Source organism: Salvelinus namaycush, chromosome 39, assembly GCF_016432855.1.
Source record: "Salvelinus namaycush isolate Seneca chromosome 39, SaNama_1.0, whole genome shotgun sequence".
NCBI lineage: Eukaryota > Metazoa > Chordata > Actinopteri > Salmoniformes > Salmonidae > Salvelinus > Salvelinus namaycush.
The window spans coordinates 5,349,231-5,366,853 of NC_052345.1; the positions used below are offsets into that span (position 1 = coordinate 5,349,231).

General features: G+C 43.7%; 1 pseudogene; it reads left to right on the plus strand.

The window, feature by feature from the left end:
• The window catches only part of LOC120032475, a 51,291-nt pseudogene extending 34,378 nt beyond the window's left edge, over positions 1-16,913 (plus strand).
• The last annotated feature ends 710 nt before the right edge of the window (positions 16,914-17,623 follow it).

A 17,623-nucleotide genomic window follows, 5' to 3' on the forward strand; every position in this document is an offset into this window, starting at 1 on the left:
CTTTGACCTGTTTTTAGCCCTGATTTGGTAACTGGATACGTAAACGAGTCATACACAGTACAGTTTAATTAGATCTTTAGAAAGAGGAGAGGCTCTGTGATACAATATGTTTTTTTTTATCAGATTTTTAAGCTAAACTTGTTGCCTGATTAACCTCTGGTGGCAGAGCATTCCATGATGGCATAGCTCTATACATACACTACCGGTCAAAAGTTTTAAAACACCTACTCATTCAAAGGTTTTCTTTGTTTGTACTATTTTCTACATTGTAGAATAATAGTGAAGACATCAAAACTATGAAATAACACATATGGAATCATGTAGAAACCAAAACAGTGTTAAACAAATCAAAATATATTTTATATTTGAGATTCTTCAAATAGCCACCCTTTGCCTTGATGAGAGCTTTGCACACTCTTTTTATTTTTATCTCTATTTGTGGGTTTTGTGAAAGCTATCTTTGCGGTGAAAACATGGCGTTGTGTTTTGGGCTATTGTGGTGAGCTAACGTAAATATATGTTGTGTTTTCGCTGTAAAACATTTTAAAAATCGGACATGTTGGCTGGATTCACAAGATGTTTATCTTTCATTTGCTGTATTGGACTTGTGATTTCATGAAATTATATTATATGATATTCCCTGTGGCGCTAGGCTAGGCTATGCTAGTCAGCGTTTCTGATGAGGAGGATCCCGGATCCGGGAGAGTGGGTCGGTAGTTAAGGATCTCTCTGTGCTTTGCTCCGTTCATCTTTCGCACGATCCTGACTAGTCGCCCAGTCCCTGCCACTGAAAAACATCCCCACAGCATGATGCTGCAACCACCATGCTTCACCGTAGGGATGGTGCCAGGTTTCCTCCAAACGTGACGCTTGGCATTCAGGCCAAAGAGTTCAATCTTGGTTTCATCAGACCAGATAATCTTGTTTCTCATGGTCTGATAGTCTTTAGGTGCCTTTTGGCAAACTCCAAGGGGGCTGTCATGTGCCTGGCTTCTGTCTGGCCAATCTACCATACTGGCCTGATTGGTGGAGTGCTGCAGAGATGGTTGTCCTTCTGGAAGGTTCTTCCATCTCCACAGAGGAACTTTGGAGCCCTGTCACCATCGGGTTCTTGGTCACCTCCCTGACCAATGCCTTTCTCCCCAGATTGCTCAGTTCTAAGAAGAGTCTTGGTGGTTCCAAAATTCTTCCGTCTAAGAATGATGGAGGGCACTGTATTTTTGGGGACCTTCAATGCTGCAGAAATGTTTTGGTACCATTCCCCAGATCTGTGCCTCGACACAATCCTGTCTCGGAGCTCTACGGACAATTCCTTCGAACTCATGGCTTGGTTTTTGCTCTGACATGCTCTGTCAACTATGGGACCTTATATAGACAGGTGTGTGCCTTTCTAAATCATGTCCAATCAAATGAATTTACCACAGGTGGACTCCAATCAAGTTGTAGAAACATCTCAAGGATGGTCAATGGAAACAGGATGCACCTGAGATCAAGTCTCATATCAAAAGGGTCTGAATACTTGTATAAGGTATTTCTGTTTTTTATTTGTAATACATTTGCTAATATTTCAAAAAAACTGTTTTTGCTTTGTCATTATGGGGTATTGTGTGTAGTTTGATTAGACATTTAAAAAATATATATATTTCAGAATAAGGCTGTAACTTAACAAAATGTGGAAAAGTCAAGGGGTCTGAACACTTTCCGAAGGCACTGTATGTCTGTTTGAAGTGTATGCAAATAGATTATACAAGTGGTTAGGCATTTTCAACATACAAGTGTTTCTTAAAAAGACTAGAGAATACGTATTCAATTTCTGCTCAACCCTCAGCCATGAAAGACTATTATGCATGTTGATGATGTTAGTTCTGTGTGTACAGTTAAGGGCAAGGTGTGCTGCTTTGTTTTGAGCCAGCTGCAGCTTTGCTAGGTCTTTCTTTGCTGCACCTGACCATATTACCAGACAGTAATCAAGATGGGACACTATCAGACCCTGAACAACTAGTACAGTTGATCTTTGTGTTAAAAACGCAGAACATCTTTTTATAACAGACACACCTCTCCCCATCTTCACAACAACTTTGTCAATATGTGGACACACACATTCCTATAGGCTTTGATTAAAGATATGGTAAATAGGGGTGGCAATGCAGTCTGCTACCATTCTTAATCATTTCCCATCTAGGCTGTCTATACCTGGTGGGTTACCATTATTGATGGATAACAATTGTTTTTCCACCCCTTCCACACAAACTTGACCAAATTCAAAACAGCAATCCTTTTCTTTCATTATTAGACCTTCAATACACAAATATGATAGTTCAATGTTCAATGTTGTCATTTCACTTCTCAGTTTGTCCACTTTACCGGTGAAATAGTCATTGAAATGATTGGCTTTTTCAAAAGGTTTTGTTATAAATGACCCATCAACCTAGTGATTTGAGTGATCATTGACTTGGTGTTCTAGTTCTCTATGTCACCAAGGTTACTGGATGAGGACAAAGGCATGCTGCTGAGGGAAAGACAAGTACAAAGTTCATCATGCCCACACAATGTGATACAGTATAAGTATATATTTAGTGTCAGTATGACATTTCATTGTTAAACATTGCCACAATATAAGAGATGCTTACATCAGACACACTTGTAAAGCATACACACACAAGCTCTCTCTCAATCTCAAACCATGCCAAAGAAAAATGAAATGGTTTAAGAATGTCAAACTGTTGTTGCCTTAACAAAAGCTTCATCCTAATTTGGCTGCCCTGAATGCCTCTCTCAGGTTTATCCACTAGTAGCTGTTCATTGGAAACACAGAAGGAGATCAGGCAGACACATGGTGTGTGTCAGTATAGATAACTGGATGTTTGTGTGTGTGTCTGGTTTAGAGACTCTCACTCTGGGATTTAGCTGCTCTTGATAGATTGGTCTGGGTCTTCTGTCTGTGAACAACCGACTTTCACAGACACAGACACACACACACACACATTCAGGAACTGAAATGAACCTGGGCTGGTATTGTTATAAAACCATGACAATGAAAATAAGTTTAATAGTTTAACAATATCAAACTGTTGTTGTCTTAACAAAAGCTTCAACCTCCTCCTGCATAGACAGAAGTCTGCCAGTAAAAAAAAAACTAAATGGGATCCTAGACTACTACCAAGTTGCCTGTTTGTCTAATTCATCCCGAATATGTAGCAACACTTTTCCTCTTCAATAATGAATTGGAGACACGTTTATTTGACATTTTCATGTTCATTAGGAACTATTGGGATGGAAGGAAACCCAGCGTACCCGAAGGGCCCAATGGAGTAAAGCCTTAGGGAAAGTCCCCATACACCGCATTCCAACTAGGTCATAGTGCACACCGTGCCATAGTGCTCAACGGGGTGATGTCATCCCCTAAATGATGCATTTGGGGGTTGGGGTAACAAAAAGCTAGACAAGGCAAAGCACTTGGAATATTTAGAATGTGTTTTTGGATCCTTTCTCCCTCTCCTCATTCAGTGTCTACAACAAGGGCCACGTCACCTCACTTCACTTCAGAAGACAGCTGACATTCTTCTCTTTAGTTTGCATTGGGAACCCTTCTTGGTTCCAGGTAGCACCTGTCGTGGTTCCAGGTAGAACTCTTTTGGGTTCCATGTAGAACCCTCTGGTGTAATGGGTTCTACATGGAACTCAAAAGGGTTCTACCTGGAACCAAAATGAGTTCTTCAAAGGGTTCTCCTATGGGGACAGCTGAAGAACCCTTTTAAGTTCTAGATAGCACCTTTTTTTCCGATAGTTTAGCAACAACAAGTAACATGATGCAGAGCGTAATGAATACAAGTACAACAACAAGTAACATGATGCAGAGCGTAGTGAATACAAGTACAACAACAAGTAACATGATGCAGAGCGTAGTGAATACAAGTACAACAACAAGTAACATGATGCAGAGCGTAATGAATACAAGTACAACAACAAGTAACATGATGCAGAGCGTAGTGAATACAAGTACAACAACAAGTAACATGATGCAGAGCGTAGTGAATACAAGTACAACAACAAGTAACATGATGCAGAGCGTAATGAATACAAGTACAACAACAAGTAACATGATGCAGAGCGTAGTGAATACAAGTACAACAACAAGTAACATGATGCAGAGCGTAGTGAATACAAGTACAACAACAAGTAACATGATGCAGAGCGTAGTGAATACAAGTACAACAACAAGTAACATGATGCAGAGCGTAGTGAATACAAGTACAACAACAAGTAACATGATGCAGAGCGTAGTGAATACAAGTACAACAACAAGTAACATGATGCAGAGCGTAGTGAATACAAGTACAACAACAAGTAACATGATGCAGAGCGTAATGAATACAAGTACAACAACAAGTAACATGATGCAGAGCGTAGTGAATACAAGTACAACAACAAGTAACATGATGCAGAGCGTAGTGAATACAAGTACAACAACAAGTAACATGATGCAGAGCGTAGTGAATACAAGTACAACAACAAGTAACATGATGCAGAGCGTAATGAATACAAGTACAACAACAAGTAACATGATGCAGAGCGTAGTGAATACAAGTACAACAACAAGTAACATGATGCAGAGCGTAATGAATACAAGTACAACAACAAGTAACATGATGCAGAGCGTAGTGAATACAAGTACAACAACAAGTAACATGATGCAGAGCGTAGTGAATACAAGTACAACAACAAGTAACATGATGCAGAGCGTAGTGAATACAAGTACAACAACAAGTAACATGATGCAGAGCGTAGTGAATACAAGTACAACAACAAGTAACATGATGCAGAGCGTAGTGAATACAAGTACAACAACAAGTAACATGATGCAGAGCGTAGTGAATACAAGTACAACAACAAGTAACATGATGCAGAGCGTAGTGAATACAAGTACAACAACAAGTAACATGATGCAGAGCGTAGTGAATACAAGTACAACAACAAGTAACATGATGCAGAGCGTAGTGAATACAAGTACAACAACAAGTAACATGATGCAGAGCGTAGTGAATACAAGTACAACAACAAGTAACATGATGCAGAGCGTAGTGAATACAAGTACAACAACAAGTAACATGATGCAGAGCGTAGTGAATACAAGTACAACAACAAGTAACATGATGCAGAGCGTAGTGAATACAAGTACAACAACAAGTAACATGATGCAGAGCGTAGTGAATACAAGTACAACAACAAGTAACATGATGCAGAGCGTAATGAATACAAGTACAACAACAAGTAACATGATGCAGAGCGTAATGAATACAAGTACAACAACAAGTAACATGATGCAGAGCGTAGTGAATACAAGTACAACAACAAGTAACATGATGCAGAGCGTAGTGAATACAAGTACAACAACAAGTAACATGATGCAGAGCGTAGTGAATACAAGTACAACAACAAGTAACATGATGCAGAGCGTAGTGAATACAAGTACAACAACAAGTAACATGATGCAGAGCGTAGTGAATACAAGTACAACAACAAGTAACATGATGCAGAGCGTAGTGAATACAAGTACAACAACAAGTAACATGATGCAGAGCGTAGTGAATACAAGTACAACAACAAGTAACATGATGCAGAGCGTAATGAATACAAGTACAACAACAAGTAACATGATGCAGAGCGTAATGAATACAAGTACAACAACAAGTAACATGATGCAGAGCGTAATGAATACAAGTACAACAACAAGTAACATGATGCAGAGCGTAATGAATACAAGTACAACAACAAGTAACATGATGCAGAGCGTATTCAGTGAATACAAGTACAACAACAAGTAACATGATGCAGAGCGTAATGAATACAAGTACAACAACAACGTTGTCAGGTGGGCTAATCAGAGATAGTGGAGTGTGTCAGTGAGTTAGAGCAGCAGCTAGCTTTTTGTTACAGTGATGTTCTGTACATTGTGTTCATTGTGTTCTTTTCATTGTGCTCTGATTCTAGTGTTTGGCAGTGCGTATACACAGGCACGCATATACAGATGTAGGATCTTCATTTGAGCCAGTTTGCTACAGCAGGAAAATAATCCTGCAGCAACAGGACATTTTTATTTTTATGTGGCTTATAATTAATGGACATGTTTTTGTAGGGGTTGATACATTTTTCTTTTGGGCAAATCAAGTCTGACATTTTAAAGTGTAAATGACAAACTTTAGAAGCCTTAAATACACTACAAGTTTGCATTTCCTGCGATGCATGAAAATTCTTAAGGCACACACACACACACACACACACACACACACACACACACACACACACACACACACACACACACACACACACACACACACACACACACACACACACACACACACACACACACACACTCCTCGTCTTCCCTGTGTGGAAGTGGGTCACAGACTACAGCCTTGCTAAAAGCCTGGGAGAAGAGAAGAGGCACTAAATAAAATACCAGCAGACTACAAGTCCCACGGGAGAACCATCGTCAGTCAGACTCCATAGACTAGAAGTAGAAAGAGAGGGAGAGAGAAGAGAGAGAGGAGGGAAAGATGGAGAGAGAGGGAATGAGGGAGAGAGAAACAGAAAGCGAACGAAAGGGGAGGAGAGGGAAAGAGAGAAATAAAGATGAGGGGAGATAAAGACAGAGAGAGAGAAAGGGTGGAGAGGAGAGGAGAGAAACAGAGTGAGGAGGTGTTGGAGTTCAAAATAAAACTGGCTTCCTTCCTCCTCGTTTCCTTTCCTTGATCTGCAAAAGCAGGTGGCATAGTTGACATCTGACATAATGCTCAGACCTATCAGATCATTACAGAGACAAGGAGACTGTTAGTGAATCAGATACAGAAATAGAGGAGAGGATGGAAGAGAATTGGAATTGGACTAGAACGGAAAGGTAGATTTGAAGAGTTTATTTCCAAAACGCTATTTACACAAATGTTTCCCATTTGTGTTTTTACATCAGAAATGAATGCTTATGGGTAACTTTATTTGTTTGTAAAATATGACTGTTTTCCAGATTTTAAATGTATAGGTTTCAGATGTGTATTAAAATGGGTTTTGTTGAAAAATGCTATATATCCATTGTTTAGCTGGAATGGAATGTTTGTTTCCTGTATATTTAACATAAACATTCAACCCATCATAAATCTAGCCTCATGCTATAGTGTTTGGTTAGACTTAGGCCTCGTCCCAGATGGCACCCTATTCTCTATATAGTGCACTACTTTTGACCAGAGCCCAGATCTCATATTACTGTTTCGTTAAATGTTTAAATACACTATATATGTATATATATATATATATATATATAAAAGTATGTGGACACCTCTTCAAATTAGTGCATTCGGCTATTTCAGCTACACCCATTGCTGTAAAATCGAACGCACAGCCATGCAATCTCCATAGTCAAACATTGGCAGTAGAATGGCCCATACTGAAGAGCTCAGTGACTTTCAACGTGGCACCGTCATAGGATGCCACCTTTCCAACAAGTCAGTTCGTTAAATTTCTGCCCTGCTAGAGCTGCCCCGGTTAACTGTAAGTGCTGTTATTGTGAAGCGGAAACGTCTAGGAGCAACAACGGCTCAGCCGCGAAGTGGTAGGCCACACAAGCTCACCGAACGGGACCGCCGAGTGCTGAAGCACATAGCGCATAAAAATCATCTGTCCTCGTGGCAACACTCACTACCAAGTTCCAAACTGCCTCTGGAAGCAACGTCAGCACAAGAACTGTTAATCGGGAGCTTCATAAAATGGGTTTCCATGGCCGTGTAGCCACACACAAGGCTTATTTCTGTTTCAGCATGACAATGCCCCTGTGCACAAAGCAAGGTCCATTCAGAAATTGTTTTTCGAGATCGGTGTGGAAGAACTTGACTGGCCTGCAAAGAGCCCTGACCTCAACCCCATCGAACACCTTTGGGAGTAATTGGAACGCCGACTGCGAGCCAGGCCTAATCACCCAATACTCCTCACTAATACTCTTGTGGCTGAATGAAGCAAGTCCCCCCAGCAATGTTCCAACATCTAGTGGAAAGCCTTCCCAGAAGAGTTGAGGCTGTTATAACAGCAAAGGGAGGGACCAACTCTATATTAATGCCTATGATTTTGTCTCCAGTCATTTGTCTCCAGTTGTGACATGGTTGTAGGCCTCTACCTGGCTGTGACATCTGTTGTAGGCCTCTACCTGGCTGTGACATCTGTTGTAGGCCTCTACCTGGCTGTGACATCTGTTGTAGGCCTCTACCTGGCTGTGACATCTGTTGTAGGCCTCTACCTGGCTGTGACATCTGTTGGAGGCCTCTACCTGGCTGTGACATCTGTTGTAGGCCTCTACCTGGCTCTACCTGGCTGTGACATCTGTTGTAGGCCTCTACCTGGCTGTGCCATCTGTTGGAGGCCTCTACCTGGCTCTACCTGGCTGTGACATCTGTTGTAGGCCTCTACATTGCTGTGACATCTGTTGGAGGCCTCTACCTGGCTCTACCTGGCTGTGACATCTGTTGTAGGGATCTACCTGGCTCTACCTGGCTGTGACATCTGTTGTAGGCCTCTACCTGGCTGTGACATCTGTTGGAGGCCTCTACCTGGCTCTACCTGGCTGTGATATCTGTTGTAGGCCTCTACCTGGCTGTGACATCTGTTGGAGGCCTCTACCTGGCTGTGACATCTGTTGTAGGCCACTACCTAGCTGTGACATCTGTTGTAGGCCTCTACCTGGCTGTGACATCTGTTGGAGGCCTCTACCTGGCTGTGACATCTGTCGGAGGCCTGTACCTGGTTGTGACATCTGTTGGAGGCCTCTACCTGGCTGTGACATCTGCTGTAGGCCTCTACCTGGCTGTGACATCTGTTGTAGGCCACTACCTGGCTGTGACATCTGTTGTAGGCCTCTACCTGGCTGTGATATCTGTTGGAGGCCTGTACCTGGCTGTGACATATGTTGTAGGCCTCTACCTGGCTGTGACATATGTTAGAGGCATGTACCTGGCTGTGACATCTGTTGTAGGCCTCTACCTGGCTCTACCTGGCTGTGACATCTGTTGTAGGCCTCTACCTGGCTGTGACATCTGTTGGAGGCCTCTACCTGGCTGTGACATCTGTTGGAGGCCTCTACCTGGCTGTGACATCTGTTGTAGGCCTCTACCTGGCTCTACCTGGCTGTGACATCTGTTGTAGGCCTCTACCTGGCTGTGACATCTGTTGGAGGCCTCTACCTGGCTCTACCTGGCTGTGATATCTGTTGTAGGCCTCTACCTGGCTGTGACATCTGTTGGAGGCCTCTACCTGACTGTGACATCTGTTGTAGGCCACTACCTAGCTGTGACATCTGTTGTAGGCCTCTACCTGGCTGTGACATCTGTTGGAGGCCTCTACCTGGCTCTACCTGGCTGTGATATTTGTTGTATGCCTCTACCTGGCTGTGACATCTGTTGGAGGCCTGTACCTGGTTGTGACATCTGTTGGAGGCCTCTACCTGGCTGTGATATCTGTTGTATGCCTCTACCTGGCTGTGACATCTGTCGGAGGCCTGTACCTGGTTGTGACATCTGTTGGAGGCCTCTACCTGGCTGTGACATCTGATGTAGGCCTCTACCTGGCTGTGACATCTGTTGTAGGCCTCTACCTGGTTGTGACATCTGTTGGAGGCCTCTACCTGGCTGTGACATCTGATGTAGGCCTCTACCTGGCTGTGACATCTGTTGTAGGCCACTACCTGGCTGTGACATCTGTTGTAGGCCTCTACCTGGCTGTGATATCTGTTGGAGGCCTGTACCTGGCTGTGACATATGTTGTAGGCCTCTACCTGGCTATGACATATGTTAGAGGCATGTACCTGGCTGTGACATCTGTTGTAGGCCTCTACCTGGCTCTACCTGGCTGTGACATCTGTTGTAGGCCTCTACCTGGCTGTGACATCTGTTGGAGGCCTCTACCTGGCTGTGACATCTGTTGGAGGCCTCTACCTGGCTGTGACATCTGTTGTAGGCCTCTACCTGGCTGTAACATTTGTTGTAGGCCTCTACCTGGCTCTACCTGGCTGTGACATCTGTTGTAGGCCTCTACCTGGCTGTGACATTTGTTGTAGGCCTCTACCTGCCTGTGACATCTGTTGTAGTCCTCTACCTGGCTGTGACATCTGTTGTAGGCCTCTACCTGCCTGTGACATCTGTTGTAGGCCTCTACCTGGCTGTGACATCTGTTGTAGTCCTCTACCTGGCGGTGACATCTGTTGTAGTCCTCTACCTGGCTGTGACATCTGTTGTAGGCCTCTACCTGGCTGTGACATTTGTTGTAGGTCTCTACCTGGCTGTGACATCTGTTGTAGGCCTCTACCTGGCTGTGACATCTGTTGTAGTCCTCTACCTGGCTGTGACATCTGTTGGAGGCCTCTACCTGGCTGTGACATCTGTTGTAGGCCTCTACCTGGCTGTAACATTTGTTGTAGGCCTCTACCTGGCTCTACCTGGCTGTGACATCTGTTGTAGGCCTCTACCTGGCTGTGACATTTGTTGTAGGCCTCTACCTGGCTGTGACATCTGTTGTAGGCCTCTACCTGGCTGTGACATCTGTTCTAGTCCTCTACCTGGCTGTGACATCTGTTGGAGGCCTCTACCTGGCTGTGACATCTGTTGTAGGCCTCTACCTGGCTGTAACATCTGTTGTAGGCCTCTACCTGCCTGTGACATCTGTTGTAGGCCTCTACCTGGCTGTGACATCTGTTGTAGTCCTCTACCTGGCGGTGACATCTGTTGTAGTCCTCTACCTGGCTGTGACATCTGTTGTAGGCCTCTACCTGGCTGTAACATTTGTTGTAGGCCTCTACCTGGCTCTACCTGGCTGTGACATCTGTTGTAGGCCTCTACCTGGCTGTGACATCTGTTGTAGTCCTCTACCTGGCTGTGACATCTGTTGGAGGCCTCTACCTGGCTGTGACATCTGTTGTAGGCCTCTACCTGGCTCTACCTGGCTGTGACATCTGTTGAAGGCCTCTACCTGGCTTGACAATGACAATGCCCCCGTGCACAAAGCAAGGTCCATACAGAAATGGTTTGTCAAGATCAGTGTGGAAGAACTTGACTGGCCTGCACAGAGCCTTGACCTCAACCCCATCGAACACCTTTGGGAGTAATTGGAACGCCGACTGCGAGCCAGGCCTAATCGCCCAATACTCCTCATTAATACTCTTGTGGCTGAATGGAAGCAAGTCCCCCAAGCAATGTTCCAACATTTAGTGGAAAACCTTCCCAGAAGAGTGGAGGCTGTTATAGCAGCAAAGGGGGTCCAACTCTGTATTAATGCCAATGCCAATGCTATACCTGGCTGTGATATCTGTTGTAGGCCTCTACCTGGCTGTGACATCTGTTGTAGGCCTCTACCTGGTTGTGACCTCTGTTGGAGGCCTCTACCTGGCTGTGACATCTGTTGGAGGCCTGTACCTGGCTGTGTTAAAGACTCGTACTACTCCGTCCCTTCCCCTCATCTCTGACTGTGACCGCATGTGAAGGTGTCCCTTTGTACACAGCCTGATACCATAATACACTTGAATCTCTCTCTCTCTCGCTCTCCCTCTCTCCCACTCTTTCTCTCTCTCAATCCTCCCTCCCACCCTCAAAGACATCAGAACATCACAGGAGCAGTAACTAATATTATGTCACCATAACCCACTGGGCTTTATTGATGTCTACATCATCCACAGTGATTACTGTATTACAGTGTCACACAAGGTGGTTTACCCACAATACATGTTCACTTCAGTGCAACAGCAGCACCCTGTGGTAGAGGGGTGTCCCTGCAGTAAGATTGAGACTATGGGGTTAATAATCTCGGAAATACAGTATTTCAATTTCACGTAATTCCGCAAATTAGATGTTACCTAGTCGGTCCACACAAGATTCTCAAGAGGTGAATCTCAAATGAAAATCAAATCATAAGTATTTTCTTAAAATGTATATTTTCTAAGGGTTTTATGTATGTTTGGTATAGTGAAGAGGACCCAGGAAAAGAGGGAGAGTGCGAGTCAGAAGACCACGGGTCAGATTCGAACCCATGCTGACTCCGGTAGACTCTGGTAGCACTAGGAAGTACATGCGTGTCGGGTTTCGCAGCACTAACTGCTAGGACAGCAAAACTATTTCATTGCGTCCTCTCTCCTCGCCTCCATCTCGGCATCTGGAAGGCAACGATGAGGATAGCAGGGCTATTTCAGTAGGCAATTTATTGACACTACAACATGTCATAGATCGGAGATCTAATAGGAGGATTTAACCAGATAGATCCATGTCTTCCAGATCATTTGCCTGAGTCAGTGTGGACCAGGTGGTCCTTGACACAGAATCACTTGGAATTTCACTTGGAACCTGGGACTCTGTTCTTTAACTTGAGATCTATGTAACTCATCTCTATTCTTTTGAACTGTGCATGACCTGATCTGACCCCAGAGTATGTATTGATAGCAGCATGGGCATATGTAACTAACTGGAAATGTTCCCTCCCTTCTATTCCATCCAGACCAATAGATTACCATGGTGGCCAGTGATGAATTGGATATGACGTGCATGCCATGGACACAATACCACCAGAAAAGATGGAGAAATCAGATACTCTATGGTGTGTCTGAAATGGCACCCTATATCCCATTTAAGAGAAAGGGGGATACCTAGTCAGTTGTAGAACTGAATGCATTCAACTGAAATGTGTCTTCCGCATTTAACCCAACCCCTCTGAATAGTGCATTACTCATCTCTGAATCCCGACTATGTATCGTGTTCATAGCTCCTGTGTCATCAGTGTGGTCCTACTCATTTGATCCTATCTCCAGGGTGGTGTCATAAAGGGACTTTAAACATAGGCCTATGCATCAGTGGTCAGATTTAGCCTGTTATTCGCAATGCCTTAATCATCACTTGAATCCTAACACATCTTCTATGGGCACCACCTGGCTGGTGATGTATTATTGCTTGTAGCTACATTATGAAAAACTGCAATCATGGTTGGGGTCAATTCCCATTTTAATTCCAGTCAATTCAGAAAGGAAACCAAATTCCAATTCCACATTTTCCTCATTGAAAATGGAAAAGCATTGAAGAGAATTGGAATTGGGTTTACTTTCTGGAATTGAAATGGTATTGACCCAAACCCTGACTAGAATTCATCTGATGCTGAGACAATAGATGGTGGCGTATGATAAACTGGGTAGTATAATGGTCGCTGGTTCGAATTCCAGAGCTGACTAGGTGACAATCTGCCAATGTGCCCTTGAGCAAGGCATTTAACCATAATTGCTCCTGTAGGTCGCTCTGGATCAGAGCTTCTGCTAAATGACTAAAATGTGCAAATATGATACACCCTAAAACCTGTCGATGTTGTGTAATTTTCCGTAACAGAAGGATCTCCCAGATTCAGAGGCCTAATGTCATGACTCATGATGTGTTCAGTGTTCTATGCCAGAAGCGGAAAAGAACAGCCAACATACCAATCTCATTACGACAATTAAGAGCCGCCGGGATTAGTGACCGTGGACCCGCCGTTGCCTAGGTTACCGAGGCAGCCCTATTCCTGGCGCCATGACGCTGTCCACGGTGCTGAAAGCATGAGCTAAGGGCCGATGTTTCTGCTGTATTGCAGCTATATAATGGCCTACGATTCGAACGTTGCACCTGGTGAATTATCGTAACTTAGTTGGTTAGGTTCCAACTTCCCAGTCACCTCGATGCACCTTCTTGTCCCAAAACCGTACATTGCCTTGTTTTCTGTGAGGGGAGCACGGTTACCGTCTAAATGTTTAGTTCGCCACTGACACGCGATCCTATTCCACTGATTAAATGCCCCACTGTTTTTATCAAGTTCTGTTCAAGGAAGAAAAATGTGGCTTGTAGGGGACACATGACCTAATCTCACCTATGCCACTGGTTTTACATAAGTATTTTTCCTTTATTAGGACAAGCACATACATTAGCCTAGATAAAACGAGCAATATTAGATTATAAAGCCCCTCTTTTGGATGGATAGGTAGCCTACTCTCTTGACCTGACCTGTACCATTTCCTTCTCTCGTTTTCTGTGGTTTGTTAGTGTGTTATGTTTTCCACTTTATGAACCCCAGGAGGACCACCAGAGGGGTATACTACAGAGTAGGAGCTATAACTTAGCCAGCTAACTTGCCTGAATATTTTATGATATGCTTAGAATAGGTATGGTCTTAACTGCATCAACAACCAAAAACACATATCTAAGTTTAGCTTTCTAATGAACCAGAACATCAATAGTTATATCTGGATGTTTAATGAAGTTATCTGACTAACTCATTGAACCTGCTTTGAAGAATACCCTCTTATGTCTCTACCAGAGGTTAGGTCAGGACGATACTGGATCGAGAGGCCAGGTGGTCCTACTCACGTTAATACAGTGGACAACACACAAACACCCACAGCAACAGAAGGAAATGGTATCCTCTGATCATCTCCATTCACCTCCGGCAGTTTGGCACAGCAGCGGTTCCTCTATTAAACCCATTGAGCGACTTTGGCCGCTGGTGCTGGTGTTGTCACCTTACTTTTATTAATCTGATGACTGTTATCTAATCAGCTAACTACATTTAATTTTTACCCGATTCAATTAATCATGTAACAATTAACTCATTAGGATTTGGGGCACCACAAGAGGGGTTATTTAAAGAGTTACCATCTACCGAATTAAACTCTAAAGGTCTTTACCTATCACATCCATAAACAGTCAACGTTTTAATCATAACCTCGTACCATATCCTCATTCTGAACAGTCGTCATCTTGTATCTGCAAAAACCCGAGCCTTACTTATGATTCAATACTACACAAATTAGTTTAATTATTTATTTACTAGTTAACTAAATGGTAACACAGGATAAACATACATACTTAATATATAAGAAACAGGTCCCTAGCGGACTGACAACAATATGGCTGCTTGTTACAAAAAGACATGGCGAGGGCGAGAGAGAGAGGGACAGAGACACTTAAGGTTGGTACATTTGGAAACTACTCTCACTTTGCACACGAACCACCGCCGCTTGGAGTAAGCAATCATGAATGTATTTACGTGAAAATCCTTTGTTTCTCTCGGTAGACAGGGCCTTCTTGGAAAGGGTTTTGGGCCTTTTGCAGCACGCTTGTAAGGCTCTGATTGTCCAAAAGGGGTCTCCACCCGTCTTCTACTGTTGTTCTCCTCTGCAGTCGCCCGGTATCCGGTGACTTCTCGTGTAGTCCTGAACAGAACTATAGAGTTCATTCTACTTCCATTCACTCTGGAAAGATGCTTCTTTGAAGATAGGCTAACCAGCCGTGTTGATGGTTGCCAGTGGGGTGATGAGAGTAAAGAAATCTGATGGTTTGAAGAGAGTAGTAGAATTGTCCCACTTAAATTCGTTTTTTCTAGATACTTTACTTAGAACAGCTAATCAGCCGTACGCGTGATTGTCCGGGAGGGGAGTTTATCATCTCTACCTCGTGTTGAGATTCAGAGTTCAAACCACTTTAAACGTGAGCTGTAGCTCAATGTCTCTCTGGTCTGATATGTTAATTCTTAACCCATAATTTTATACAGTTTGTTAGAAAGGGCGGTTCCGTCAGGCTGACATGCTCTCTGACCTCACTCAGGGGCGTGGCATGTCACTGTGCAAAGTTATGTAAAACTATTATCTCTTATGGCTCCTAAAATCATGTCCCTCTCTTAAAAAAAATACTTTCATCATTTTTCTTATAGCATGCAGAACGCAGAGGATGGAAACTTCGTACTTATAGTGTGTATACTTTTCAAGTTACAGAATTTCCTTTATAACATTTGTAATGACATCACAATATAACATTAGTGTTATTTTAGGTCACCTCTGCCCATTCCCCTTGTTCTATGTTAGAAATATTGTTCCAATAGTTGCATTTGAAAGTTTTAGATTTTTGGTGGGAAAAATCTTCTTAGGACAAAGGCACATTCCTCTGGTGAACATTGGAGAGGGAGATGCTGAATGTTCGGTCCTTGATTTACAATTAACCCCCACCAGTTCCTTCCCCCCCCCTCTGCAGGTGAGAGGGAGTCTGGTTGAAGTTGTTTATTGCAAAGCTGATCTGACCTATTTGGATCCTCACAAGACAGTCATGACACTGATAAAGCTTAGCGCTCTCCAATGTCAGCCGGTTGTCCTAATCTATTTACAATCACAGTGACGCAGCCGGACACAGACAGGGCTAACTCAGAGGGATTTGAGGTAGAGCTCCATGGGAACAGGCTTGGGAGGTTATAAAAGGCAGACAGGGGAGACTAGAGGGATCAAGGCTGAACTAGGACATTACTTACTGTGTGGACTGTAGACTGGATGTTTACCTGATTTGAGGCTTCCAGAAGAGGCAGTCAGTGTTGAGTTTCCAGGCCCAGAAACAGCTCTCGAAGTTGGCCGGTGGACCTAGCCTTCAGTCTCTGGATGAATGCCTGACTGAGCTCCAGCTGAGAGAGAGAGAGATCCAGACAGAGACTGTTGAACGCCAGCTCCAGAAGCAGCTCTCGGAGTGGACAAGTGGATTTAGCCTCCTCCAGTCCCCGGATGTTTGCCTGAGCTCCACTGGACCAAAGAGAGTCCCAGCCCCAGAAGTAGATATTTGTGGGGCAAGAGGACTTAACCATCAGCTCCAGAAGTATCTGAGCTCGTCTCTACCAGACCACCAGAGAAATCCATGGAGCCCATTGCCCAGACCATGGCAGCCCAGGTTGCAGACCCTGACTCCCTCCCCAGGAGGGCCATGAAGGCAGCCCCCAGAGGGGCCTCCACACAGTTTGTAGGCACATCCATCATCATCCTCTCCTCCTTCGCTGTGTCCACTGTGGCTATGAACATGGGGAAGAAGATAGTGGATTCCAAGCAGAAGGGCAATGAAGGCTAACGGACAATGAATAGGCTAGCTAACGCCTTAGATACGTAAGCTGAACACTTGTGCTAACTTGTTGTGTGTATTTTGGTCATACCTATAGACACCTGTGTTGACTAGTGTCTGCTGAATAAAGCCCAGAAGAAAACTTGGTGAGATGCAGGGAATTTCAATTTACCCGAGTCACACTCAACTCCCAGGGGGAAAACAGAAGATGGAATTTCTGAAGATTATAAGACGCATGATGTAAACCCGGTTGCCATGTCAACAACAGAGGATGCCCAAGACTGTATGAGTTGAGTTCAGAGATTCAGAGGCAGAAAATCACCAGCGGACACTTGAAGCAATGCCAAACTCGCTATCTTTTTAGTTAACAAGACAATAGTCAGACTTGTGTACCTAATCTATTGCGTATAAATGTAATTTACACAACTGTCACTTTATTTACTCTATGCAAATATCACTAGTATTTTCTCAGGTAAACTCAGTATAGTATATCTTGTATTAATATGCATTTATGATAACTGGAGGCCTCTAGGTATTACTTGTCTTGTCACTGAGTATGAAGCATTAGAATAGTAGTAGGCAGTCATAATAGGAGCTGTACTTACGCTTAAAAAATGTATTATCTTCATGACTTCCTGAACACTTCCTAATTATTCAAGTAAATGGTGATTTCCAGTACCTATGGAACGTCGTGGTGTATAACTCGTATAAAGGCAACA